At 47.0% G+C, this 25,398-nt stretch overlaps 1 long non-coding RNA gene across 1 annotated transcript; it reads left to right on the top strand.

Moving 5' to 3' along the window:
- Positions 1–21,498: 21,498 nt before the first annotated feature.
- LOC139051336 (uncharacterized) lies at positions 21,499–24,819 on the top strand. The gene is made up of 2 exons (XR_011509340.1): positions 21,499–21,619; positions 24,649–24,819. It is a non-coding gene; the product is annotated as an uncharacterized lncRNA (long non-coding RNA).
- The last annotated feature ends 579 nt before the right edge of the window (positions 24,820–25,398 follow it).

Here is a 25,398-nt window from a genome sequence, read left to right as displayed (position 1 = left end):
GTTTAGAAAAACAGCTTGTGAGACTGACGGGTCGTTAGGACTCAAGACAAAGGGGAGTCTTTCCTAGTTTTAGTACTGGAATTACCCGAGCTAATTTCCACGAATCTCGAAGAGTCTCTCTTATCCAGATATTATTAAATCCCTCCAAAAAAGCCATGCTTCCTACTGGACCTAGGTTTTTTAACATCACGTACGTAACACCATCTGGGCCTGCGGTTGTCATTGTACGGCATGACGATAGAGCCCATTTCAATTCATTTAAACTAAAATCACAGACAAGTTGAGGATGTTGTGACATAAAGCACGCACGAACCTTCTGTTCTACTAGTGTTGTCGAGCTACTAAATTGTAGACAATAAACGGAATTCCTGGTCTGAATATCAGTTGACAGAATTCGTCAGCAACAGATGTTTCCGGAGGGCTTCGAGCTACGGCAAGGGCTCGGAAGGCATGGCTCTGGGTATCTGGGTTACTAAAATATCGGACAACTGACCATATTCTGGGAACTGGAGTAAACGGAGACAACGACGCGCAGTATTCTCGCCATCTTCTCGTACCCAATTATTGTAAGCGTCTGCGCGAAGTTGACTCAACTTTCTGTACCATCTTGTAGTCATCCAGTTTTCTACTGCGGCGGTAAGCCCGTTCTGCGCGTCTTCTAATCGCTCTTAGAGATTCATATTCCCCGTCAAATGCAGCGTATTCATTTGGAACAATAACCTTCTTTGTGCAGATCTTGTAAGACACACAATATATTTGCAATACTTTGAAAGTTCGGATTTTCGCCGAATTAGCTACATAAATGGTTACGAAAACTTTGCCAATTAGTGTATTTTGAGTAGCGCCAGGTCCCCTCATTCCGTATGAGGCGATGTTTTCCCAGGATCGGAAAATGATCACTACCATGCGTTTCTATGTCCGTCGACAATTGCGTTGACAATTGCGTTGACAATTGCGCGTTGACAATGCTCGAAGCAGGTCAGTGAGGAGTTGACTGAGATGGTCACTGGTATGACTGGTGTGGTTGAGGCGACTGCTGAGGTATTCGCTCAGATGTTAGATGAGGTTGCTTTGTCAATGACTGAGGGCGTTGCAGAGAAGGTCGGCGAATTTCACTCGAAGCCTGGGCAAGATGAGTAGTATTCTCTGAAGGTGGATCATGTCGCTCACTGTCAGAACGTTGTCGACCAGAGTGTTTTAGAGCTGCAGAATAGTTCACATTGACCCCTTGCTCTTTTTCTTTGTTAGGAGTTGGAGGCGCACATCTTAGAGCATCAAGGTTGGGTGGAGGCGTATTACGGGGAGGCAGCCTTCCGTATTTCAACTCGTGTCTGCGTAACCTTGAGGCAGCCCTGCTCTGAGGGCACCCGGAGTAGGAAGCTGTATGGTTTCCACCACAGTTGGTACACTTTGGATGACACGCAGACTTGCACTCTGAATGGTTGTGGTCTTCTGATCATATCTTGCAACGACGTTGACTGCGGCCGTTCTTCGATAAATGTCCAAATCTCTGGCAGTTGTAGCTTCTTGGAGCAGGGCCATGATATTCTTGTACGGGGTGACTCGTGCAACCTGAATGCACTCGTTGTGGCATTGGTTTGTCTTCGCTGAAATGGAGAATGACGGTTCTCAGAGGGCGTGATTCTACCGCTCACTCTTCTTGGCGATTGTAGCGCGCCTGACGACGGGCAGATGTCACTCCAAAGTCCTTCAGGAAGTCAACCAGTTGTTCTTGCGTATACTCAACTGGCACATGGCGTATCTAGCCAACATTCTTGGTATAAGATGCCGGAATGCATAGCTTGACTCCCAAACCAGCCACTTCGCTCATCGACAGTAGATGTCTTGCAGATGAGACTGAAGTAACGTTGACAGAGAAACTTCGATATCTATTCACGCGGAATGACTGTACCTTTTCCTTTGCCGCGGAGACGATTTCCGACGCAGCGCGGTTTGGATTAACTTGCCAGAAGTTGCGTCCTTCCTGAGAGGGCCGAAAAACAACTGGAATTCCCTCACTCCGCTTGTTTTTATACGTTACCAAGGAGAACGGCGTTTCATCGCAGTCTATGTCTTGATCTTCACTTAGATGATAGGTAGATGTCTTGTAGTCGTCAACCCGTGGTTTCTTGGCTTCACTTTCGCTTGTCTCAGGTATATTCACTGAAGGTGCGCTGGAAGGTAGGGCAGCGTTGAAAACTAGCGTCGCCGGCTTGATGACATAGGCGCGTGTATTGGCACTTCCGAGTGCGGCGCCGATTCCGCGGCACTCATGCGCCTAGGAACGCGCTGTCGGACATATGGCTCGTGCCGGTGTTCTTTTCTTCCTACCGCCGTGGTAGGCGTAGATGCGCTGCGGAGCGCAACAAAACCACGCGATATTGTGCGTGATCTTTAGCACATAGGAATCCCACGGGATGTCTGTTCTCTCTGGACAACAGTGAAGTCTCAACACAGCACTGATTCTCCGAAGAAAACAGAAAATGATATCTCACCGAAGAAGTACCGGCCGCTCGGAAGGACTTCTCATCGTCTACCATCTCTACATCGTCTACATCTTCTAACGTCTACTCGTCTCTACAATTTTGCTCAATTTTACATGACGGCAGCTGGCCAAAAGGCGTTGGCACAACGCCTTTTCTCAGACAGAAGGAGGCAAATCTCGCTGTTTTGTCTTCGAGGCGCTTCCATTCTATTACAATACTGCGAGGCGAAGCTGCCAAAACCATTTCGCCAAAGTACACCCCAACTGCTTAAGCCTTCTCTCCATTCATACTTTCTCTCCCTCTGATAGAAACCGTGCACTGTTCTAGCGCCACTGGGTCCGCCGGCAGAGAGAGAGAAAAACAAAACGAAACAATTGGGCATTACAGTCCGTCCAGTGAAATAAGCCTCGACAACGTCGCCACTCCAAGCACGGATCGCACACCGAGGGAGGAAGCCGCGACAATGGCGAAGGCGACCTTTTGAATCTGTGCGGCCGTGAGTGGGCGAGACACTTGTCTTGACTGGGCGTACGCGCGTGCAGCGCCAACAAAAAAGAAAAAAAGAAAGTAAATGCCGAGCACGTGCAACTCCATGCACGCTAATGGCGTCTTCGCACGCCAGTATACGCATCCTTCTGCGACGGGATGACGTTGGCAACTTTGCCGGTGAAAGGTGCGAAATTGAAGATTTCCCGCCTCACGGAGGATTGCACGAAAGGAGCATTCTTTGGCACTCACTCAGGTCAAATGAGGTCGCGCGCGATAGCCGTGAGGAGCTATATAGCATTAGGACATGGTTCCGTGGGCTGCTTAAAAGGAGACGAAATTACTTTATGCGGATAAAATATTTCTTCAAAACTCCATTTCCCTTATATTGCGGTGTATTGGGCTGATTATTACAAGAGAACATTAACGTACAAGTTTCTTCTTCTTTTATTTTTATTTATTTATTTATTTTGTATTTCGCGCCGAAACCTCGGCGCCGGTACGTCAATGCGACGTCAAGGACTTCAAAGTAATTGTTTTTTTTTTTGTATTTAGACCGTGGTGGCTCAGTAAAAGATTTTGAAGGTAACGAAATATGTCTTGGCCTATTTTAGGATACAATGGTGTCCATCTTTACCAATCCTAATTTAAATAATATTAAAATAAGCCTGAGAAAACGTCGTCAATATGCTTGACGTCACGTCGAGCAGGTTCGGGAACTTGAAGGCGGCGTCGCCATAAGTCTTTCGTTGGTGAGTCTTTTCCTGAATTTTGAACATCTTCTCATGATGATGTTTGTTATTATTACTTACTTGGCTTTGGCAGGCCTGCCTTTTGATGAACGAAGATTATAAGATGGCAACAATAAATATTATATATTATTAACGCGGTAGCGTTAAGCCCACGTCGCAGAAAATTTGGCATCCGGTTTCGGATGTCGCATCAACAAAACTATTTTCATACAACATATACCCAGGCCTTCCACATGATGCAAGAAATCGGCTGAACTAATTGAATTTCTCAAGCTAAAATACGCAGAACATCGTAAGCTAGCGACTTGCACACAACCTACAGACTCGATAGCTCTCGGATTGTAGTTTGATTATGCGAGAAAACATAATTCTGTTAAGCGAAAACTCAAAGAAACTCCTTGGCACGCACAAACCGGCCGCGGCGTTCACAGAGCGGCCGCGGAGTCCGCCATTTTGCGCGCGCCGGTGCGATGGGTGTCTTGGAGGCCACGGAGCGGCGTGCCCAGTTCCTTGCATCAACTCCCGCTAGCGCTCGCCTCCACTCCGTCGTGGCGCACGCAAGAGGCCGAGTTTACACCATAACGCTCGCCTTCGTGCATAGCGTTCGCGCAAGCGTTTCCAGGGGCCGAATCTTATAACGGTTCGGAATACGAACCGTTCGCTTCGCCGCCCACGTCACTAGATGTGCCACTCCCAAGCCGGCGGCGGAAGAAGGGGAGGACGCGACCAATAGATGAGAGGGTGCCACCTCTGAAGTGTACGTCATTATATGACGAGCTAATCGAGGAATTGCAGAATGTTTCTGCTTGCTAAATAAATGTAAAATATAAATTAAATATTATACGCCAAGTTCTGAAGTATAAGCTCGTGGTGCCGGGCGTTTACGCAATGCAGAAGTAATTTATTAATGTCGTTCTTTTTCATTCTCAGCCCACAGGCGGTATCGTGAGCGTAAATGAGTTGGCAGAGCGCAGCGCTATGTCGTCTGCTACCAGGAGCTCGCACGATGCACGCAACAGGAACGCACTGCCAGCACTTCTCAAGTAGCTAACGCGACAAAAGCATGAACTGGTTCTTAGGGACACCTTTACTAGCCGACTATATCAATTTTCCTTCTTTTTTCGCCCTTCGTCATCGGTTCGGACATGACTTGATCGCTCGCCGCCGCGCTGCCGCTATCCCTGCGATCTGCCCCGCGGTGCGTCGCATGATAGAAGCAATGGAACTTAAATCGAAAATTGCGGTATATGGGCCCTGCATTGCCTGCGCGAAGTCAAATCGAAGAGTGTGGTGCTGACGGGGCGCGCTGTGCCGTGAAATTGAGAAAGAAAGTATGGCACTCCCGAACTAGAGAAAAAAGGGCAGCCAAATAAGAGAGCTCCACAATACCTTCCCATCCTGACTGTATAGTTTTATCAGCCGAACGAAGGAAGCGCTGAACCAGCCTAGCTTGTTGAACCCTTCTGACTGCTGAACGGTGATCTGCGAGCTATTCACACTGGCGATAGCACTGGGAATTCGATCTTACCATGCAAATATCTCCTTGGCATTGACTTTGAAGCTGAGGTCACGGGAAAGCTGACCCAGCCCTTCAACCGGCCAACACAGTAATTGCGAGAGCAACTTTGTGGACAATGTCAGCAGAAGAGATCTAGGCAATTCCGATGAATGCTTCGCGTCCGACTGAGCTCTGGGAGCTGCAGGCCCGTGGCGATGAACCGCAGCGCGCAATATTCCTTCCCTGCGTAGAATGGCCACTCGTACGCTTGCACCCGAGTCTACTCCATTTGATAGCGTAGCCAGCAAAAGGTCTACTTAGAAAGCCAGCAAGAGCGGTGCAACTCATTATCCGTCCCTTCTTCGAACGCGTATCGCACTTCCAGCCATGGTCGACACCGAAAGAGCAACGCCAAGCAGACGACGAAGGCAAGTAATATATCCTCCGAAGCAAGCAACGCACGCGCGCGCTACGCCCGCGTGTCTCCGGGGTCGCGCAACCGGCGTGCGCGGCCAGGGTCACAAGCCCACAGCCAAGCCACAGCAACGGAACCCAAAGCGGACTACCCTTTCGCCGGTTCCTACGACCGGTTCGCTTTGAAAATGATTGACAGATGCGTGACGTATTCAAAAATTGCGATACCGCCCCGCTGCCTCTGACGACCTGCGACGTAATCTAAATTTTGGCCAATCGGGTGAGGCCAAAGGAACGGTTCCCCAACCAAACCATTATAAGATTCGGCCCCAGGTAAACATTACGTTTACATACGCTCCAGTTGCCCAGAAGCGTGAGAAGCGGTCAGGGATCTCTGAATGCTATACCGTTCCACTCTTAAAGGCGAAGCTTAAGCGTCCTCCAAATATTTATTATTATTATTGTTGTTTAGAATGGTACTTTATTAATGCGTTATGAACTACAGAAGTGAACACAGCTAAATAATGCAGCTCGAATTATGTTCTCTTTAGCATATTTTAAAGCATATAATGCAGCACTACAGCACAACCACGCTGAAGTACACACAGACGCACGTCCAAGGAGCCAATAACGTTATTTCGAAAAACAGCTTGATACATTTATAAATAGTCTATTCAATGCGCATCACACAACAGAGTGGTCAGGGCATTTATCAAAACCAGCGCTATATATTTCAACAATATAGACAAGCGACTAATTAAATTAAATTATGGGGTTTTGCGCGCCAAAATAACTTTCTGATTATGAGGCACGCCGCAGTGAGGGACTCCGGAAATGTTGACCACCTGGGGTTCTTTAACGTGCACCTGAATCTAAATACACGGGTGTTTTCGCAATTCGCCCCCATCGGAATGCGGCCGCCATGGCCGGGATTCGATCCCGTGACGTTATGCTCAGCAGCCCAACACCATAGCCACTGAGCAACAACGGCGGGTATAGATAAGCGATGCTTCGTGTCATAAGCAAATATATATATATATATATATATATATATATATATATATATATATATATATATATATATATATATATATATATATATATATATATATATATATATATATACATATATTGGCTAACACATGCATTGCATGTTTAATGGGAAACGGTCTTAAACCACTCACGTGCCTTTTGCTCACTGCTGCTGCTCAGGGCATCATATTATGAAATCTCAGCTGAATATGTAAAGACCCTGGGAAAAAGCAGTGACAAAATGGCACATGAACTTTTGGGAGCGTTTTATATCAAAGAAAAAAAGAAATGTACGCAATGTATGCGTGGTGAGACTTGGGGCCCTATAAGGTAAAACTATTCCAATATGTTTCTATTCCAATCTCCTGACGTCAAATTTGCGTTACCACCGACGCAAGCACCGGGCGGTCACCCACAGGGTTGTCTGAACACACCAATAAAACGCTATCCTCGTTCATAGGAGGTCACTTTTGTTTGCTTGGAAAACGAATAACATTGCCTGCACTGAGCGTCTTGTCGTATCTAATTGGCTGACAAGAGGCGAGGAGAACGCTCAAGTGGAGAAGGATTCGATTGGGCAGAGCCAGTGCACTGAAAATCGATAACCGGATGAAGAGGGTGGTGCCGGCGTCTGCGATTGGTCGGCTTTCTCTTACTTAGCTTGAGGTGGCTAGTCGAAAATCGCGGCGGCATGCAACGGAAGCTTAAGAATGAAGCTAAAGCGTATCCTCAGCAAAGAATAGTTGGTAGAATGAGGTCGTAAACGTGCCGAAAATGCTCGAAAGCGTTACACGGCCACGCAAGAAGTTTTATTATGCGCAAATACACCCATGCTCTCCTGCAGGTGCGAGTAGCCAGCGCCTGAGCGATCGGCGGCAGCCATCTTTTTATTCCTTTCGGAACGGGGCAGCCTGCGGCTAACCTGAAGAAAATTAAGTTTTGTTCGGCATATTAATACATCTTTAATGCGTACACGTCACTTTGACGCGGTGAGTTGTCGTGGTCTTGTGATGTCACGTGACAAGCAGGTGAAGTGGGTGCAGCCCGAAAACTTTTGACCAATAGCCGGGGGCTAGTGGCGAAAAGGCGTTGAATCAGAAATAATTGTTTTTCTTTTTTCTGTCAAAGCATGCATAATCATTTAGTGCACAGCATATCAGATGGGGAGGTATCACGGTTTTCGTGACGTCGCGTGACAGACAGGTGTTGTGGGGGTGGTCGAAAAAAGTTTTTGACGAATCATGGAGGGCAGATAGCCGAATTGGAATAGAAAACTTTGGAATAGTTTTACGTTATAGCGCCCTTGTATTGTAAAAGACGGAGCACACAATATTTTGCCGATTTTGATAAACACTCTTTGCACTTCTGCATGCAGCTGCTGCGTCTGCGCACTGAAAAAAAAAACTACCTCACTGCCTTTAAAATAAAGAACTTGATATTGTGCCTGCGCCAGTGTGGTGTGGCTATGTGGTTTTCATAGAGGTAGTGTCGTCGCACCACACGATGTCTTTAAAGGAAGTATCAATTAGATGAACAACGTGTCATCCGCGGGCTGCTACGTACGTCATTAGTTAGCGACGTTCTTTTGACATTTATGGTCCGGTTTCGTGGACGTGTAGGTTCAAGGGGAAACACGAGAAGCTATACCCCTCGCCTTTCGTCAGGTTGAACTGCACATATTTTCTCTCCGAGATGAAAAGTTACGAAACCAAGTGCAATAAGCTGAGTCACTTCTTCGATTACATGTATTGATGTTGTTACGTTCGACCGGCGGGGGCTGGCGATCTTCGGGGAAGCGACCGACGGCAAGGCGCCACCATGTCTGCAGCGATGACTCGCTTTGAAAGGACAATACGTCAGTCTCCAGCCCATGGGTGCCCCCGTGGCTGCGGCGGCGACTCGTTTTGTAAGGAGGACAATGCGCCACGTCCAGAACCGAACGATGCCGAGACGTCTAGACGCTAGTCGGCGGAGCAAGTATTGTTAGTGCGTACGCCGACACCGTCATGGTCTGTTTGGAGCAGGGGAGCTCCGGGAAGATGTTTAGCAGTACCATCTCACGAGTCTTAGAAGTCGTCAGTCACTGGACAGACGCGACGGCCACTGTCTGCGAGGTCAACACTGGGACCAAGAGGCGCCTGCTCAGGGCGAGACCCGTGTCTGCAAAAACCCTCTCACGTTGGTGTGGTCAGTGAAACCTGTGCGGAAGTGAGTGTGTAAACCCTCCCCCTCAAAGGCTACGATGACTTTGGACGCTCCGAATGGACGGTTTGCAAAAATACTGTTGCGCATGCGCGAACACGGCTGTCACGAGCGCCCTCTACATGGTTAGGTACGAGAAGCAGACGAACAACCAACGCAGCTATAGCGCGCCTTGAGACGACGGTTTGTGGTGGTTTTGATCGCGGTATTTTCGTGAAAAGGATGGCTCGTTGTGTTGCGTATTGTGCACAAAGTGTTACACTAGCAAACGGAGCACGAGTTTATTTCGGTTTCCGTCCGAGAAGAGCCATCCGGCGAGGAAAGCAGCATGGATAAGCGACGGCCGGAGATGCCATCACAGCACGCAACTTGCTCGCTCCTCGCAGAGCTGGTTCTCATCGCGCTATTTGCTGCTACTGAATTGTCATATGCCAGCGCTACGAGGTTATGTCGGCCTGCAAGCTTCGAGACACCCTTAAACGCAGCCGCATGTTGCCGGAATAGGGAAAGTTCAAGATGGACGAGGACGGACAGCGCTTGCGAACGTGCAGTGGTGACACTCAGTTGTCGCTGACATGTTATTATACTAAATATTATAAAGTGATGTCGAAACTGCGCCTCCTATGACAATCAGCGCCTAGTGCTATGCCACTGAAGTGATCGAAACACACCATTCGAGGGCAGTTGGTGTGACCGACGGGCAGCGCGGAGCGACCACCGCGCGACGGAGTTCGGCTGGTTTGCTCTTTTCTGCCGACGGTGTACAGATAGCCAAATGTATTTCTTATTTAGCCTTTTAATATTGATGCATGAGTTAAAGAGCTAGCAAAAAACTATGCATTCAATTCTTAGCAGAAGCTTCTTCGTAACCGGCGACACCCACGGCCAGCGAGCGAGGCCCACCGTCTTCATCGATGACGCGTCGTTTGAGACATTCCCGTATTTGCCGTGCGCGAAGAAAGGACCGTCGTAACAAGTCAAACAGCTCCGTGAAGCTTTTCGCTTTGTTCCAGGTGGGCCATATTAGTTGGATAAACTCTCCTAAGCGGAACATCACGCTCGGCGCGCTGACTTTGTCGGCAGCCGCCGATCGCTCGAGCCGGCAGGTCTAGCTCACGGTTGTCGAAGCAGCAGCCGACGGCGCCTGTAATGGAAACGGAGCGGGCCATAAAGTGTTTATGTTCGTGAGTATTTTAGCATCTGGACGATTATGTCGCGGTTAAATGAACGCAGGGTTGGTTCTCTCTATACTCTGTCGGCAGCAAAGAGCAACTAAGGCTAGCCGCCTTGCACGGTTGTCGCTGCGCGCGGCCCCTCTGCGAAACCAAGTGTGGACACTCGGTGACACATCGGCAGTGGCGTAGCAACCGGGGGGGCCGGGGGGCCGGGGGGCCGGGGGGCCGTGGGCCCCGGGTGCAAGGGACCAGCGGGAGGGGAAGGGGGGTGTCATGCGCCTGAAGACACCCCTTTTTCCGCCGGCTTGATTCGGCGCAAATGGCAAAGAATGCTCCGGTATCCAGTAACCTGAGCTCATGTACGCGATGCGTTGCACCGCAGAATTGTCGGCTGCAGCTCTATCAACACCCCATGAAACAATTGCAGGAATGTGCGGGCTAAAAAAATTTCATTCCCAAAATGGTCGCTAAACTATTCGCCTTAGCGGAATGTTCCATGTGGGGTGTGCCGTGCGTGCATGCTGGGAGCAGGAGTCGCTAAACATACAGTAAGGCGTTGTACTGTTCCTGTATATGCTCCCGCAGGGAGCAGAGTTGCGCATAGGTTCGCCGTCGTGATCCAGCTCTGCAGCGAAGCCCCTCCTCGCGCGCGCAGGAGCCAAATGCCGCGCGGTGTTCCGCCTAGTGGTCGCGAGCTACAAGGGCCAATTGTTCGCAGGCGCTTAGCAAAGGGCACTTCTTAATACAAGCTACGCTCGGATGAGTCATTCGTGCAGTCGGAGGTGGTGAGCTTCCAACCAACCGAAACTTTGTATGTACCTATGTAAACACGCATATACGAACACACACATGAAGGTACAAATAGGGGGTAGGACCGTCTTCGATTCCCCAAAATAAAATACTCCCGTGGCTCGAACAGCTCCAAAGTTCACTCGCAAACGCGCAGTACGTTGCCACAAAAGGCGGTGCAATGATTTTCAGCATGCATATGAAGTTGTCTTATCACTGTCAGAAAGCAAGAAATGTTTTAAAGAGTGTATAAAACTTCACACACGTAAGCTGGACACTTAGCGCATTTTGGCTGCCGAAACCAGCCGATTAATGACCGTCGCCAAGAGAGCTATCGTGCCTGCAGTTATGTCAGTGACCGTTAACAGAGCGTCATTTATCACTAACCATCGTTCACAACACCTGCACGTTTTCGATACATGCGGTGCAGACACAGATTTAAGCGCATTTCAAATGTTCACATGCCCACATTTTAAGCAACGCTTACTTTTACGATCCATTCACACCGCAGACTAATCAGCTATGTAGTAGCAGCAAATCTGCAAGTAGAAAAAGATTCAAGATGCAAGAGCTTCTAGATCAAATTTATTTCATAGAAGGGAATGCATGAACGGCTGCTGGCAGCAGGCCAAGTGTGCTGGTTCTTGGAACCTTGGGGGCAGAATTCAAAGAAAATGGAGAGGCAACAAGCTATTAAGAGTAACAACAGGTTATTTTTATTGCACTTATCATATCAAGATGGCAAACTTGCAGAGTGCAGACTGTGAATTCACACAGTGCAGACTGCAATCTGACAACACATTTTTGGCATCGTACTGGCACAATACAAGTGCCAGTACGATGTGTTTCGTATCACTTCACCAAGGTCCTTGACTTCACATCGTCGAATACCGCACCTGAAACCCGCAGCTGCTCCTCTCAACGCACGATCGACGTTCCGCTGATTGCAATGGCGATGGCACTGACGGAAACGACGAGTTCGCTTGAGTCGGCGATGCGCCCGTAAAGTTGGCTTCGCAGCGGCGCGGATCATTTGACGTCATTTTTCGCGCTCGGCCAATAGCTGTGCGAGCGGCGCCGGAAAAGGTATGCGCAACTCTGCTCCCTGCGGGAGCATATACAGGAACACTAGGATGAAACTTGGCGTGCGGTCGTCCATACGCATGATGCAGCATCCAGATTTATGCATGAACATGAGCGCGGGAGACAACGCAGCCGAGATCTCAATACGTCGAAAAGAAGAACAAGAACAGTGCAGACCAAACAAATCAGGACATCTCACTCACAGGCAGTCCACCGTTTTAGTGTCCAGTAAAAAAAAATGCGGCGGTGCATTGACGGCACACCTCTACTTGTCAAGGCATGACCACAATCCAAGAAATTGGCTGACTGTGAGAGGATGTCTGTCAAGGATGTTCAAACGGTCGCGCAGGCCAATGCGCGGCTAGCTGGTCATACTGAGAACATTCTGTAATTAAGTTGCTCCACCAAAGCGCCAGGATTGTCACGGAAACTACAATCTGAAGATGATCTCCTGACACGACTTAAGAGACAAGGTGTGTAGGCTATGTCTGAACGTAAGCGGTGGTGGAGCGCGTCGCACGTGCAGTCAATCTTTTGGTTCGGTGAAAATCGTAGGAGTGGGCCAACTCTGCACAGGAGTGTATGCGGTTGACTGTTTATCAGACCATATCTCATTGCAAAGCCCTTGGGTATAAGACTGGCATGCGATACCCACTAGGGCTAAATAAAATCTTTAGGCGTTCTTGTGGCACCGATATGAGAGTAAAAGGGTGGGAAAAGAAAATTATCTAACTGATGAGAAGGCAGGCGGATCGCATCTGGTGACAAATTCAAATTTCCGTAAAGCTCGCTAAAGAAATTAAAGAGGACCATTTAGAGGATGGTATTTTACGTGCCACTAGAAACATCTATAGTTGGTCTGATGACATCGAGCACAACGACGAGGATAACGGCAACGACAATAACGCCGGCAAGACAACGCGGATAAAGAAGCGAGAGAAACAAAGCCACTTTAATAAAACGCATACATTTGTGCCGGGGTGTGTACCATAATTATTTACATGCTACTCGGCATGGGGGAGGGACGGGAGATTGAAAAGACCTAAGAGAGAGAGGGAGAGAGAGAGCAAGGGAGGAAGCAATGAAGACGAGGTAGACAAGGCGACTTAACAACCACCATTGCCACCTTCCCATTGGTTGCACCGTCACGTGCCTAATGACGCACGCACTAGCCACAACTTTAGTCAGCCTGAACCGTGGAGCCGCCGTGGTGTCGGGGAAGCGTGCTCGTCACGCACCTCAGCCATTTTTGGTACCATCGCTTGATCACGCCGACGACGCCCGATTTTCGCGTAATGTGGCATATAATACTTTCGCATTAATAAGTTCCAAACAAGAGTGACCCTGTGACTAGGAGATCGCGACATGCACAGCGCCGAGTGAGTGGCACCCCTGGGAAACAGGTTCAAATATGTGGAATTCCTCCTCTAGCAAGGGATCGACTGGTACCGCGAGTTCAAGTCAGAGATACATGCACCGAATAGATTGTCGGCTGTTTGAAGGGATCCAAGGAGCGGCCCGGCGAGAATGAATACTTTGCCTTGGACCATCACGTGAAGTGACCCCTCGTGGGTCCCCTCAGACTGTGGAGATTCAGCAGATGAACGAGCTCTGAAGAAACGAAGGAAGGCGGAGAAGGGGGTGCGGGGGGGGGGGGGGGGGGGGCTTTGCTCATTGTACAATTGCAGGCTTGATTTCTGCTTTTAAATCAAATATATTTGGTTCTGTCGCCCGTTTTCGTGGTGGTCGGTGGTGCTAAGACTCTTCACCGACGCGAATAGCTGCTGGACGTGACAAAGCCCCAGATGTCTTTGTTCAGGGTGAGCGGTGTCGAACATATCGTCCTCTGACTGTCTTCTGCTACGAACAACGCCACAAGACTTAACGATGACTTCGTCGTCGTCAACGGAAGATTCAATGATCATTTCGTCGTTGTTGGCAGCAGCTGCGGAGCACCTCCGCCAAGGGGCGAAATTCTCGGACGCAATGCATGTACACGTCATCGTCTGCGGATGCATCAAATGTTTCGTTGCTAGAGGGCCCCTCGCCTTAGACGGAATGCTCCCGCACGAAAGTCCGCCATCATCAGCGGAACGCTACCGCACGGCAGGGGTGCTCCTCCGACTTGGCCAACCTTCCCAGCTGACGAGGGAAGTATGCGGAGAGAACCAGTACTTCGGCATCCTCAAGGTTCTGATCACGGGGAACACTCTCGGTTTGCGTGACAGGCAAGAGGCAAACCGAGAGCCTCCCAGGGTCGTACACTCCCGATTCAGCGATGTCCCGAAGCTCGGAGCTGCGCATCTTGCATCGGCTTGGTGTTACGACCGGCCAGGGGGGGTAGTGACCTTTTAGGGTTTGTTGACTGCGACGAATCGCCTCGTGAAGCTAACAATGCGTCCCCCTCAGACAGACCTGCGGCGCCAGGAAGGCGAGACACGTTTGGCGGATCGAGTGTTTGTTGGTTCACTGTCGCGGTCACGGACCGATAGGAGCAAGAAACTCCTAGGAAAGGAGAAAAGCGCCACAGTTGTTTGACAGACGCTCCAGCTAAGTGCTGGGTCATCCCAGGAACCAACACGCGCCTGCTTGAGTTAAACGTGATGATCCCCCTTCTACGAAGCTCCCCTCCTTTCTGTATGTTCAGTGAACAGAAGTGCGGGAGTGATTGTGTGAACCCTCACCCTCCTTCGACGACTTTGGACGCTCCGATTGGACGAAGGTGGGGTGGCAGTTTTCCCTGGCCTAGGGATCTAGGGAGGACAGAGGGGGTTTAAACGAACGTTTTCGGCTCCTCATGTGTGCTTCACTTCAGTCTAGACTGATGAAACGTAACGTTCTCCATTCCTCATGTAGATATTGTAGATAGACCCAGTACTGCTTGTTCTCGGTGAGAACACGTTCTTCCCTTCAGCAACGTCTTTAGCGTGGATGAGTCGGACGACGGCAACGGCCAGCTACTCCTTTTGAAATTGCCGACGCCTACTCTTACACTGGGTGTTTACATCTCCATTTGCCTCGCGAATTCTGTGGTCATCGCTACCTTCAGTTGGCGCCAGAAGGGAAGACATAGGACGAAAAGTAGGTAACTGTGTTTCAACCTTATACTGCGATAGCAATTATATGGACGCTCCAAGCCCATTTCCGCCGTAGTCATCGTCGTCGCCGTGAGGTTCCATATAAAGTCCAAGGGTGAGAACTCCCTCGCCGCGCGCACTACGCTGTAGGTACGAGTGAAGACGTGCGAGGGGAGCCGACAATCGCGGCTCAATCTCGCCCGCGCGAGGCACCCAACGTTGCGAGGCACTGGGGGGGGAGGGGGGAGGGGGAAGGGAAGGGCGGGTGTTCTACTCCGCCTGCAACTGTGCATGTGGCGGCTGCGCACGGTCTCCCGCCGTATCTTGAGAGTGATCTGCGTTGTGGGCAGAGTCCCGGCACTCTAGCGGCTCGTAACTTTGTGCGTGCAGTGTGCTCTCGGCGCTCACTTTTCGTTGAAGCGACAGACAGCACGAACGTCACTTCGCTCGCTGCTGCTGCCACTTGCCCTCACGCCAACGTTCTGACAGTGAGTTTCCGTGGTCATCGAGTCCGATGTGGGAATGTTTGCTTGTGCGCGCGAGACAACATGCTTCTTAATTTAGTTAGTGTGCCTATGCTTACAAGTTTATACAGCCGATAAAACTATACATCCTTACTTCGTATAGCTGTCCCTTAATTTGCTATCGCAATAGATGTTTCGCCTTTCGGGCGAAACTGCGACTTCTTTAATATGCCCCGCAAAAGTTAAGAAAATAAGCTTTATTGAAAAGAATGGTCGGGCAGAAATTAAAAAAAAACATTCTGTAGTCATCATCATCATCAGCCTAGTTACGCCCACTGCAGGGCAAAAGCCTCTCCCATACTTCTCCAACTACCCCGGTCATGTACTAATTGTGGCCATGTTGTCCCTGCAAACGTCTTAATCTCATCCGCCCACCTAACTTTCTGCCGCCCCCTGCTGCGCTTCCCTTCCCTTGGTATCCAGTCCGTAACCCTTAATGACCATCGGTTATCTTCCCTCCTAATTACATGTCCTGCCCATATGCCCATTTCTTCTTCTTGATTTCAACTAAGATGTCATTAACTCGCGTTTGTTCCCTCACCCAATCTGCTCTTTTCTTATCCCTTAACGTTACACCCATCATTCTTCTTTCCATAGCTCGTTGCGTCGTCCTCAATTTCAGCAGAACCCTTTTCGTAAGCCTCCAGGTTTCTGCCGCTTATGTGAGTACTGGTAACACACAGCTGTTATACACTTTCCTTTTGAGGGATAGTGGCAACCTGCTGTTCATGATTTGAAAATGCCTGCCAAAGGCACCCCAACCCATTCTTATTCTTCTGGCTATTTCAGTCTCATGATCCGGATCCGTGGTCACTACCTGCCCTAAGTAGATGTATTCCCTTACCACTTCCAGTGCTTCGCTACCTATCGTAAACTGCTGTTCTCTTCCGAGACTGTTCAACAATACTTTAGTTTTCTGCAGATTAATTTTCAGACCCACCCTTTTCCTTTGCCTCTCCAGGTCAGTGAGCATGCATTGCAATTGGTCTCCTGAGTTACTAAGCAAGGCAATATCATCGGCGAATCTCAAGTTGCTGAGGTATTCTCCATCAACTTTTATGCCCAATTCTTCCCACTCCAGGCCTCTGAATACCTCCTGTAAACATGCTGTGAATAGCATTGGGGATATCGTATCTCCCTGCCTGACGCCTTTCTTTATAGGGATTTTGTTGCTTTCTTTGTGGAGGACTACGGTGGCTGTGGAGCCGCTATAGATATCTTCCAGTATTTTTACATATGGCTCATCTACACCCTGATTCCGTAATGCCTCCATGACTGCTGAGGTTTCGACTGAATCAAACGCTTTCTCGTAATCAATGAAAGCTATATATAAGGGTTGGTTATATTCTGCACATTTCTCTATCACTTGATTGATAGTGTGAATATGGTCTATTGTTGAGTAGCCTTTACGGAATCCTGCCTGGTCCTTTGGTTGGCAGAAGTCTAAGGTGTTCCTGATTCTATTTGCGATTACCTTAGTAAATACTTTGTAGGCAACGGACAGTAAGCTGATCGGTCTATAATTTTTCAAGTCTTTGGCGTCCCCTTTCTTATGGATTAGGATTATGTTAGCGTTCTTCCAAGATTCCGGTACGCTCGAGGTTATGAGGCATTGCGTATACAGGGTGGCCAGTTTCTCTAGAACAATCTGACCACCATCCTTCAACAAATCTGCTGTTACCTGATCCTCCCCAGCTGCCTTCCCCCTTTGCATAGCTCCTAAGGCTTTCTTTACTTCTTCTGGCGTTACCTGTGGGATTTCGAATTCCTCTATGCTATTCTCTCTTCCACTATCGTAATGGGTGCCACTGGTACTGTATAAATCTCTATAGAACTCCTCAGCCACTTGAACTATCTCATCCATATTAGTAACGATATTGGCGGCTTTGTCTCTTAACGCACACATCTGATTCTTGCCTATTCCTAGTTTCTTCTTCACTGTTTTTAGGCTTCCTCCGTTCCTGAGAGCCTGTTTAATTCTGTCCATATTATAGTTCCTGATGTCCGCTGTCTTACGCTTGTTGATTAACTTAGAAAGTTCTGCCAGTTCTATTCTAGCTGTAGGGTTAGAGGCTTTCATACATTGGCGTTTCTTGATCAGATCTTTCGTCTCTTGCGATAGCTTACTCGTTTCCTGTCTAACGACGCTACCACCGAATTCTATTGCGCACTCCTTAATGATGCCCATGAGATTGTCGTTCATAGCTTCAACACTAAGGTCCTCGTCCTGAGTTAAAGCCGAATACCTGTTCTGTAGCTTGATCCGGAATTCCTCTAGTTTCCCTCTTACCGCTAACTCATTGATTGGCTTCTTGTGTACCAGTTTCTTCCGTTCCCTCCTCAAGTCTAGGCTAATTCGAGTTCTTACCATCCTATGGTCACTGCAGCGTACTTTGCCGAGCACGTCTACATCTTGTATGATGCCAGGGTTCGCGCAGAGTATGAAGTCGATTTCATTTCTAGTCTCACCATTCGGGCTCCTCCACGTCCACTTTCGGCTAACCCGCTTGCGGAAAAAGGTATTCATTATCCGCATATTATTCTGTTCTGCAAACTCTACTAATAATTCTCCTCTGCTATTCCTAGAGCCTATGCCATATTCCCCCACTGACTTGTCTCCAGCCTGCTTCTTGCCTACCCTGGCATTGAAGTCGCCCATCAGTATAGTGTATTTTGTTTTGACTTTACCCATCGCCGATTCTACATCTTCATAAAAGATGTAGAATCAGCGATGGGTAGTACTACGTACAAAAACCACGATCTCATTATGACTAAGGCGCGCCGTAGTGTGGGACTTCGGAATAATTTTGACCACCTACAGTTATTTAATTTATTATGCGAAAATTGCGATTAATCGATGAAAAACCCTGCATCGAAAGCGATTAATCGGTTAAAGGCTAAAATGATGAATGATTAATCGTTAATCGAGCAGGAGGAATAAACTATTTGTAAAAATGACCTGACGGTGTAGTCGCCTGAGGTGGGCGGCGTCCCTTGCCCAGGATGCCGTGGGCCTGAGCCGACAGCTTGGCCCTACTGACCAGACAATGCTGGTCTTCGGGGCTCAGGCTTGTCAGCTTAGCCTCCCGCTGCTCAACGGTTGGCCCGGTTATATGTGGTGTCTGTGCGCTCAACTGGCTTGACCTTCCGCTGCTTTGCGTACTTAAGTCCTTTTTACTGTACTTGAATTGCGTAGAGTGATAAATTTTTGTTTTTGAAAACAGCAGCATGTTGGGCAATAACGCATGTAAGAAACAATGAGACGTTTCGTTTGTGAGAGCGTTGTTTCTTTCGATGGTCGCTGTCTATGATGTGTCATATTATTTTGCTTCGCATTGCTTTTTTTGTGTTCACAAAGTTTCACTGATGTTGCTCTGAGAGTTTCTATGTAGTGTCGTGGTGTTATTTTGACTTGTTAGTGATGACGTCGTTGTGCCGTATATTACTGTTCTTCCAACTTTTCATCGACGAACGTATGTGAGAAAGCATACGAAGCTATAGACCGTTTTTTCGTAGGCGCCGCCATATTGATAACGCAGTGGCGCCGCCTATGAGCAGCGTCATACTGGCTTGGGTAAAAGTGGTCTCTTGCATGGCAGGTATACGCTCGGCGGTAGGTTCTGGCGTTTGTTTTCGCGGTCGTGCGGTCTGTTCAGTATGGCGTGCGTCTTCTACGTGGTAAACGGTTCTGTGAGACGTGCTGAAGTGGTTTAATGCGTCATGGCCGGAATTTCTGCTGGCGTTGAGGGGGACGGAACATGCAGTGCGATGTGTGCGCGCATATTTGAGCCTACAATCAGCCTCGGAGATCAACTGTGTATTTCTGAATGTTCCATTCACTAACGTGACCTTATTGCAGCAATATCCTCTAAGCTGCGGTTTAGGAGCCATGAAACATACCCGACGATCGTACCAGCGTGGGTACCGCCCTTACAAAAATGACTTTAGACTGTCTATAGAAAGTCTATAGACTTCTTATAGACGACCTTTCCTTTCTATAGATTTGGCCTTTTGTTGATACAAAGTCTGTAGACTGTCTATAGACGAAAGTCGATAAAGTTTCTATTTCTTTTTGTCTACTCGCAGTCTATAGACGGTCTATAGAAAAAAGTCGATAAGGTGTTTTTTTTTATCCTTCCCCTCTATGGACTACCTATAGACGAAAGTGGATACGGTCTCTATCTATTTTTGTCCATACTTTGTCTACAGACTTTCTAAAGACGAAAGTCGATAAGGTTTCTATTTGTTTTCGTCTACTCGTAGATTATGGACGGTCTATAGAAAAAAGTCGATAAGGTGTTTGTTTCTTTTTTGTCTGCTTCCCCTCTATATGGACTACCTATAGACGAAAGCCGATACAGTCTCTATTTATTTTTGTCCATACTCTGTCTATAGACTCTCTATATTAGACAGTTAATAATAATAGTCGGCTAAGGTTTCTATTTCTTTTTCTCTCCTGGTGTATTGAATGTCTATATAAGAAAGTCGATAATATGTAATGCCGAGTTCCCATACTCCCCGCCCTCTGCGAAGGCGATGATATGGCACTGGTTCATGAGCGACCGGCACCGCGTGCAACCCCGGCGCGGCGGGCAAACCGTGCAGACTGCTAGTCGTCATTCGGTGCAGCTGCACCGAACGAGGATCGCGGCGGAACAGGCAACGTCCGAGTCACAAAGGTCTTCCAGGCACCCGAAGGCCCTAATCCTGGCTGCTTCCCGGACGTACACTTCGCGAGACCAGCTGGTGAAGGTCAGATGGTGATGATGTGGCAAAGGTGGTGAATAAGTCGCGAAAGCCGGCAGACCAGGTGGTGAATTCACCACCTGGTCTGCCTCTGAGTTGTCGTGGTATTGCATGTCTATAGATTAACAATAGACAAACATCGTTAATCTGGGCCCAACCCGTGTACGCTGTAACCAAGCGCAGGTACCGGTGGATAATACGTAGCTGCGTTTGATATAAGCCACTGAAGTTGTATACTGCTGAGATTGCTGTAGAGCCTATTTGTAGACATTATAGTATACACATAGTGTATACCTCCGCATTTGTTGACCACATGATATGATCTACGTAGTCGGTCTCGGCAATCCCAAGACAGTCTTCACAGTTGTCGCATCACTTTTGCGACAGTAGAATAAAGAAAGCAAAACGCCGATCCAATTGTTATAATAGTTGTTATGAATGCCAGCTTCAGCTACAAGTGGATTCCAAACAGGCATCGAGCTAACAGCAAGGACACTCGTAATGTTTGTAGCTGACAACGCGGACTTTGTGAATGTGCGATGAACCGATGTCGCGCATGTGGTGTTCGCGTTGTGTGTCGTCCGATTCTCGGATACTTTTCACATTTTCTTCATACCTCGGCTGCGTCACTAACATAGGGCGGTTTTTTGTTGACTGATATCCTGCACTATAAACCCATCAAAGTTTCTCATTCACTTAAAATAGGTGCCAAATTATCAGAGCCCACCCAGTATTTCGCCGGCGGTATGCCTGGGCAGCCACGCATATGAGTACCTCAATGCTGTACTGATTGCTTTGACCTATCACCGGAACAGAAAATTAGCACTAACATACGTGCGGGCATCACATTTGGTGGTACGCTGGAAGATATGCTACAAGTACATACGCTGTATTACTAATCGACGCTGGCAATAATGCGTCTGAAACGTTTGAAGGGCCCTGTAATGGCTTTTACAAACAGCGCATTCAAGTTAGCGTTCCAGTCTTCCAGTCTCATACGATAGCCCACAGCGTTTGTCATACAAACTGCCAGCGCATTTCCTTCGTCCACGAAAAAAGATGAATAATGGTGATAAAGATGAATAAGCCACCCGTTCCGGCGCGCATGGCGCGCAGAGAGAGGGCGAAAAAAAAAATGAAGGAGGAAAAGGCGCTCACACTCCTCCGAGCGCGCGCGCTCTCGCGCGCGGAGCTCCTGCGCATGCGCGGAGATCTTGCGCATGCGCGGCGGTGCGCCATCTCAACGAGTGCGCCAGGCACGTATACGGTTGTACCGGTGTGCGGTGTCCGCCTGAACGTTGGTGTCTGTGTATGCGTGTCATCTTTGTGGCATCACACGTCAACTACACTGAACGGTAAGCTTTAGCAAAGATGTTTTGCGTCAATAGCTCATGATTATGTGAGCGCATTTCGTAGCGCGAAGCGGCTGCATGTAGCGCAGGCGACTCGGGTATAGTGTCGGTTTGTCGTTGACATGGTTTCATAACGCGCTCTTGTTCTCGCTTCTACTATACGGAATGTTTTACGGCGAGCGATCGCTCGGGCTTGTTGATTTTCGCATAATAGTTTAGGTGCGTAAAGAAGGAAGCTACACCATGTTTTAACTTGATATTGAGCTACCACTAAGCGGATTGTGTATGTTGGGCAGCCAGTGTGGTAGATCTCATTTCGTGGCGCTTGATCCGGCCGCGAAGAATGCTGCGCCGCATGTGTAGTGAAATTCTCGTGACACGCTTTACGTATATATCTCGAAATTGTGTTAGCATAAAGAATGTTCTGACAGACACGTATAGTTAAATAACTGCTAACGTACTCGGATGAAAGGCCGTGTTTGCGGGGCATGCATCAGCAGTGTGTGCACTGCCGTTTTCGCATTGTTTTTAAGGTAGCAGTATTTTTAAGGTTTCTGGCAACCAATCTAAATAATTTTGGGAAGTTACCGCAAGCAAAACACGAGACTTGAAGAAATGTCAAGCGAAAATCTCTAGATTCACCCAATCTATTTATATGCAACCACAAACGCTTTTGGAGCATGAAACCTGCGATAAGCTCAGTCACTCGCAGCTTCGAAACTTAGCCGAAAAAATTGGAGCACAATAAATTAGTCGCTCCGGGAAGCACCTTTACACGTTTCAGACTGAAGGCATTGCGTTTGACGGTAGTTGGAAGATTTGTTTTTTGTCTCTTTTTTAAACAGTTTAGCAGCAGAAGTTATCTTTCGAGCTATATGAAAAGCGTTAAGCGCCTTTCGATGCTTCGGGGTTATGCAGTTTACGTGCTCTTAATCTCTAGGCAGCTGCTGGCGCAGATTCGCATTGTGCCAGCCGTGCACGGTATGAAGCCCTTGTCGTGCGCAATAAGTGTTCCGGTTTTCATTACTGTTGCATGTAGTGCCGTCGTCTTGGACAGACTGCATACTATATGCGCTGTACAAAAGAAAAAAGAGCGAGATTATCAATTTGGTGGTCTTTTCTTAGTAGATAACGCACAGATTATTCAAATAATTCAGTGGACATTGCATTTGTTCTACCCTTATTAACACACCTAAGAGATCGTAACATGTTTTAGTTGATAAGTGACCTGATCAGTACGCCCCCATTCATGCGCATTCTACTGAAAGTGTGGCAAATGTATTCATCTCGAAGTATGAGAAAAGAGACAATGCAGACTGTTCTAAGCGGAAATAAATTGCAAATGTTAACGTGATTGTTCAAAACTGCAGTCAGTATGCTGAGCATGTTCGATCGGCACGGGCACATTGCATTAACACCTGAAAAATGTGCACAGTCCAGCAGGGTATCTTTGTTTCAACAATTATTATTATAGGAATCGTTTGGGATTCTCACATTTCTTTCATTTTTATGAGTACACTGTGTGTCGCATGAACCTGTCTTGAAACGAAACGTACCGTTGCTAACACCGGCTACCATTATGGTTGTCTAACTGCTTATCATACTATAATATAACGAAACATCATAATGGTACTGATTAATATTGCCATGTAGTCTTTAGTCATAGGTAAACAAAGTTAACTAGAGGCATAAGTGGTGAGAGCAAATTATATAGAAAACTACTATTGAACCGTAAAAATAACTCATTGTATAGTTTTCCCTCACATTGTTGCATTTGTTTTACGCGTGTCTCTGTGTCTTCCGTGCTGTACTCGTGTGGCCATCAATTACGAACTTGCCGAAGCCCTTGTCAGCTTTATTAAACAAGGGATTCAAGTCAGTTGCATCTAATACTACATGTTAAGTGACTGACGTGTTATTCGTTTTATCTAAATATTATGGACTGGCACTACTTGGCAAGCATTAAACCATACTTTTTATTGCACTTAAGCTGCAGGCGTCATAGATTGCCAGAAAATTTTCATGAAAACAGCCAGGGAAGGCTTGGAAAAAGATCGGGAAACTTTAAATTGGCCACATAGGTATGCTGTCTTGTTACATGTCAAAGTTTCCAGAAAGTCTCTGTGTTAAATATATTTTTAAAACGTTTCACTTCATAAAAATTGAAGGAAATTGGTTCTATTTATTGAAAAAAAAAAGAAAGTCAAGCAGACTGACAAGGCATTTCTTACTCAATACGTTTTTTTTTTGCGTTAACTAAACGTCCTGAACCTCGATAGCCTAGAAAAAATTTTCATCTTTCAAAGCACCTTAAATAATTTACTGTGATAGAATTCATTCGAACTATACTATCAGTTCTGTTTCCTAGGAGGTGCATATCTGTCGTGCCATGACACAAAGTGCTCGTGTGGTATTTCGGGTGCTCATGTGGTATACCTAACTTGGAAACCTGTTAGCATGCCCAAGAGGCCTCATTACCTGCAAGAAATTAAGGTACCATATCAATACAATCAACCCATCCGCCATCTGTTGAAGTTATGGCCAATGACCCATTCATTTAAAAGTATGAGAAATACATTTAAATGTGTACTAAGCAAAATAAATTACAATCTTAGGCATGATACTGGGAATATTCCAGTCACGTCTCCTGAAAACATCCCTCTGCACGGGCATACTTAACTACCAGCCAAAAAAACTGTACAGACAGCCCAAGTGGGTAACGTTTCCGCAATAAATATAGGGACCATTTGGGATAAGTACATTAATGCATCATATATGAACTTGTCATAAAAGGGAACATACTGTTGCTGACACGAGCAGCAGTTGTGACTGTTTAATTGTTCACCATACCATGCAATAGAACATTGCATAAAGGTACTGATTTGTATTGACAAGCAGCCATTAGTCATAGTTAAACCGCATTAAGTATTGACTTAGATGGTTTGAGTAAATATATTCAGCTGCTTAATGAACACACAAAGAATACACATCTGTTATTTTTGCCTCATATTGCTGCATGTACTTATTTGCAGCATACACCTGCAGCACCTTTGGGACTAATGACACAAAGGTCAAGGCCAGCCTGGCGACCATGCTTGCCAAGGAGTAGTGTAAATATTTAATCTGTTTCCATAATAGCATAAGACAAGAATTTAAGGAATTCATGTATTATATCGAGCAATAAAAACGGTTAATGTATTGCCGGTGCATTTGTTTTATTTTTTGCACTGCATGATTCAGCACTATATAAATTCTTTCTGTTTATGCAACATATATGAAAGTACAGCTGGTTCAGGAGCTTTATTAATCTACTAACGGTAATGCATAAGTGCAGATGAAAAGGAACAGGTGCACATGCATAATATCTGCATTCCATGCATTTCCATGCATTTCATATCTATAAAATGAAATGAAATACATTCAAAACGTTTTGCTACCGCATGTAATGAAAAATGTAAACTAACTTGTAGATAGCCGCTATGGAGTTATGGCCTTATACACTCTTTGTAGACTTGTCTATAAAATGTCTGTGTCTATAGAGTGTCTATAAATTAATGAAAATGCATGTTTGTTGGCAAGTGTATGCAGAATGTCATAGAAAAAAGTGTATTGGATTATAAAGTTCTGTTTTTGTAGACTGAAGTCTATAGAATGTCTATAGTATATATACATTTGTCTGTAGACATTCCATAGACTTCAGTCTACAAAAGTAGAACTGTAAGCCTATACACTTGCCCATAGACATTATGCAGACAACTGTCTACAAACATGAGTTTAATTAA

This window comes from Dermacentor albipictus, unplaced genomic scaffold, assembly GCF_038994185.2.
Source record: "Dermacentor albipictus isolate Rhodes 1998 colony unplaced genomic scaffold, USDA_Dalb.pri_finalv2 scaffold_11, whole genome shotgun sequence".
Classification (NCBI taxonomy): domain Eukaryota; kingdom Metazoa; phylum Arthropoda; class Arachnida; order Ixodida; family Ixodidae; genus Dermacentor; species Dermacentor albipictus.
Note: the sequence above shows the minus strand (reverse complement) of the source record. Positions and strands in the feature narration are given on the sequence as shown.